The sequence below is a fragment of the Diadema antillarum genome, unplaced genomic scaffold (genome assembly GCF_040938485.1).
Source record: "Diadema antillarum isolate AM-2024a unplaced genomic scaffold, OU_Dant_1.0 seq00000100_RagTag, whole genome shotgun sequence".
Taxonomy (NCBI): Eukaryota; Metazoa; Echinodermata; class Echinoidea; order Diadematoida; family Diadematidae; genus Diadema; species Diadema antillarum.
In genome coordinates this window covers 1,150,873-1,155,156 of record NW_027271188.1, presented here as the reverse complement: position 1 = coordinate 1,155,156, position 4,284 = coordinate 1,150,873, and positions in this window count along the sequence as shown.

Below are 4,284 nucleotides of genomic sequence, written 5' to 3'. Positions count from 1 at the left end.
AAATTGTTTAAAAATGCCCCCTCCCTACACAAAGCCTTTAGGCATCGAACATCCAACTCTCGTTGAACGGCAGACACGTTCATGACATACATACCTAAGTCCCTGCATTATTAGTCATTGCAGGTTCATTGTACAAGACTGCAAATCCTGTCTTCATCGCACGACGAAGTACATGTGCATTAAAGTAATATATATATCCTTGCCATTTTCGCGTTTGTTGCTTGTTGACATGAATTTATTGTACGACTATTTGTGACACTCACAGCCTCCTGTTGTCATAATTCGATAATCATTATTTATGTAATGGTCTGAAAAAATCTTATGAATACGTACCGGACAATGATGGGGTATATTGATGAGTATACAGCTGGGCAACTTAGGAGAACGATGTTTACACCGAAGAATGTATACCATAGGTAAATAGAAGCATGCCTTCTATTGTATGATTTAAGGATAACATATTCTAAAAGATGATTAATGCTTCTCATTTTTTTCCTGAAAATTGATGCCAAAGAGCGTCTAGAGTTGCGCCTGAAATAGTGATCGGAATTTAATGAATTTATGGGCTTATTTTGATGAGAAATATCTATTGCATGGCATACGTAGAACAGTGAGTATTGATCTTCAAATCTTCTTAGTGACCGTTCAAAATGTACAAGAATTGAACGAAGAAGACAGAATATCTGAATAAGTGACTACATATTGATTACTCTGTCAATGAATCGATATATATTGTCGATTATATCTTAATCTATGAGAAGATTGGTGGATGAAGATATAGATGGATGGATAGATGATTTGATCCATGAAAGAAAGGAAGGAAGGAGTTATTCGCCTTTATTAATTGCTTAGACACATTCTTTTATACCTTGAAGGAATCAGACATCTAAATATTAGAGTAGAATAAATTTAGGAATATGGTAAATTTGAGTTACGGCGCATGAGTCTTATAAGATTACAATTTATGAGTCTCTTATAAGATTACGATGCCATTCCAAGTATGGCCGTAAGCAGCGGGAGGAAGGGGAGGGGGGGGGGGGCAGTGGGCACTCAGAAATTTCCATTTCTGCGTACCGCCATGACTGCAAGTTTAAATTGACTTCATCTGATCAAACAAAGTAGAATTAAACATACGATATATCAGAACTTCCATCAGGATCGGGCATTCAATTAAGGATTACGGATTTCCAATGTTTCACATGTTTCCACAGTGATACTGCAATAGTCTCAACCACACGTCCACCATCACAACACATCAACTGTTCGTGTATAATAATTGACATGAAACTCATGGTTTGATCGATAATACTGAAGCCCCACACTCCGAAAAGGTGATGCCGTTTTAGCTATAAGCAGCGATAATTTTATGGGACGAATACAGGATATTCTCTATTATATATAGCTGGTAAAAAACACACCCCATTATCATTACTATTATTATTTTATCATTACAAATATTGTTACTTTTATTCTTATAATCATCACTAGTATTAGTACATGTATTTATGCTGTTATTATTGTTATTAGGCCTATTTCATCAGTTCAGTTCAGTTCATTTTTCCCATCAAACAAGAAGTGAAACAAAATATAATATAATGTAAAGCATTCGTAAAACATAGTTTGATTGATTTCAATCAAGGAAAACAGAAATACAAAACGAAAAGTGAATCGCATTGTACATGATAAGATAAGATGTAAGTGGAACTGAGAACCCCTACAGGCATGCTTTGAAGGATAACAATAAAGCAGATAGGTGTGGAAAAGGAGTGGTTCACTAAAAAGCTAAGCTTGTAATACATGGATCACTCAAAACATGATAAATAGATATATATCATAGTTTTTCAAACCGTAGTTATTTTAAAGTGCAGAAAAATTTGTTTCATCAATATCATTATTGTCATAACAATGGTAATAATTTAGGCCCTACAGAAGATTTTTTTAGTACTTCTTAGTCGATCAATAGGGGCTGCAAACTTCTGCTGTTCTCCACTTTTGATTTCACTCTTTGTCTTTGAGTCCATTTGAGCAATAAATGATATTGCACACGAACCCTTTCTCTGCCACGAACTTTGGACAGTACGCACAACACGCCAATGGGGTTTTCTGCTCCAATCTTCACTCAAAACACACAAAGGGTTAAAATGTTTAACAGGAGATCATATGTTAGGGCCGTGTGTTGTCATGTAATGATCATAACGGTCTCTTTCAGAAAATCCACACCACTCCCCCGACAATATGTGCTCCTTTAAGGACCTATGATTGGCACTGCAGGTGCCATTACCTAACGGAGTCGGTCACGTAAACACGCCATCAGTAAACTTTGCATTCCAAAAAGCGCGGATAGCAGGCAGCCCACTGCAAACTCCCAGACCAAACCGACACGAGAGCACGCCGCGCTAACAAGCGACCTGCAGCTACGAGACGGATGTGAGGTCACTGACCTGCGCATCAGGACAACCGAAACATGTTCGCGGGAGCGATGGGGAGGGACAAGAAACACAGAAAATCTGGTCCGTCGAATTCTATCCACACCTTCTCCGTTCTTATACGTGCTTGCTTTTGGTTGATATTTTGCCTATCATGCTCACAGTATTGTTATAAATAATAGGGCCTACTCTGGTAATCAATTGACTTTGCATAACAATATATATTTATATATATAGGGTCCTATATAGATATGAATTGAGAAGATTGATTGTAGGGTTGATTACTTTATATACGATGAGGCACACTCTTTCAATAAGATGGTTGATTAATGGTATCTTCATCCAACTTAATGAAATCATCCATCGCAGCCCGAGGCTAAATTACATATGATTTCAAGAAGTATGTACAAAGTATATAAATATCCGTAAAATAACATTATGTAATGCATAAAACACATGAACTTAAATAAAATAAGTACAATTTAATATTGAGTCGATACACTGAATGCTGCTTTGCAGTGCAGACGGCGAAAAAAAAAATGAGATAATGTGTCCAACAATTGCCGATGTGTGTGAAGCCATTTTCTCTTGTGATGATAGTGTTATTCCTTTCTCATAGGCCATGTAAATCGACTTGTTGGTAAACAGACAGAAAGTAAATGAGTGTGAAAGAGAATGAGTGAGAGAAGGGAGAGGGGGAGAGAGAGAGGGGGGAGGGGGATGGAGAAGAGGCTAGAGTGGAGGGTTGTGATCGTGACACTAAGAAAACTAATTTCATTTCATTTCATTTCATTTTATTGTTTCTGTATGGCACAATATAATCAACTCTGATCACTTTGAGAAATAAACACATGATTCATAATAATTCATGGCTGATTTTGCACATGACAGGTAGTCAAATCATTGTGACAAAGAACGAAGACATAATGATAATAAACAAAAAGTCAAGGTACCATACAGGAGGATCCCCAGTAAGCCGAGCTGGATATTGGGGCCTCATACCACAGATAAATAAATAAACAGTTTCAACCAACTGTCGGTTTACTTAACTACAACAAGACAAGCTAGTTTTACACAACAAAACATACACGGACATGTACGCAGGTGATGCTAAGAAAGAAAGAAAAATGATTTTACACCTCGACAAAAGAAATCATGATATCGCAAATTTTGAGATTGAACGCTGAAAAGTGGTGGCGCCATCAGGGGACAGTTTTTTCTTCTCCCCGGACACAATTTTCCTTGAAGCTCCCGCTCGATAGCGCCGATCATTCATTACGTACACGCAATTCAGGTGCAATAGCCCACATTGCGCCGCGAGATCCGTAATACACGCACCTCGTCATTATTCACGCAGATTGCAACCGCAAGGGATGAAATAAGCGAGATGACCGCTGCATTTTCGCCCAGTGGTCAAGCGCTCAATGACCTGATCGGGTCAAGGCTGCCAGCGTGACTATTTCGGGATGTTACGAGGAAAAGGACAGAGAGAGAGAGAGAGAGAGAGAGAGAGAGGGAAAAAAGAGCTCATGGGGGTTCGCGCTATTTCAGGACCTCAGGTGTGTGCGTGTGTGTCCGTGTGTGTGTTGAAATTGTGTGAGGAGAGAAGTGAGGCTTGAGATGTACTAGTATAGGGGATAGGTGTCGCTGGACGCGTGCCCCTTCTACCCCCCCCCCCCCCCCCCCTCCCTCGACTTCACCCCGTCCCCGGCCGGTATGTCACGTCCTCTCCGGACAACCTAGTTACATGGATCAGAATAGCTCAAAAAGTGCTGAAAAGAATGGTCAAACTATTGAGTGATCCCAGGACATAGCGTCCTTTGCTTGCTACCCGCCTCATGGACGTCGCTATTACTTT